A 285-nucleotide genomic window follows, 5' to 3' on the forward strand; every position below is an offset into this window, starting at 1 on the left:
ATGGTCCTCCCCCCCAGCAGGGGGAGCGAGCCACGTCTCTATGGTACACAACGCGACATATCGCCTTGCCTCCCACAATGTCTCACTAGCAGCACTTCCACCCCCTGTGACCTCACTTCCCCTTCCGCCAGGAAAGAGGACGGCGCGCAGGCGCAGAGGAGGAGCGGGCGCCCCAGCGCCTGCGCAGTGTGGCGGAGGCCGAGGGGGCGGGGCCGGTCGAGTCGTCGTGCGCCTGCGCAGTGTGCTGCGGGCTCTGTGGGGCGAGCGCGGCTCGGAGGTGGCTGG

The 285-nt window shown here is 69.8% G+C and overlaps 1 protein-coding gene across 1 annotated transcript in view; it reads left to right on the forward strand.

The window, feature by feature from the left end:
* The first annotated feature begins 218 nt into the window (after window positions 1-218).
* The window catches only part of SGTA (small glutamine rich tetratricopeptide repeat containing alpha), an 8,053-nt gene continuing 7,986 nt past the window's right edge, over window positions 219-285 (forward strand). The window contains exon 1 of the mRNA XM_019513573.1: window positions 219-284. The gene's annotated coding sequence lies outside the window, so the exon portion shown is untranslated. The remainder of the gene's footprint in view (window position 285) is intronic.

This window comes from Gavialis gangeticus, unplaced genomic scaffold (assembly GCF_001723915.1).
Source record: "Gavialis gangeticus isolate Ggan-Ray unplaced genomic scaffold, GavGan_comp1, whole genome shotgun sequence".
NCBI lineage: Eukaryota > Metazoa > Chordata > Crocodylia > Gavialidae > Gavialis > Gavialis gangeticus.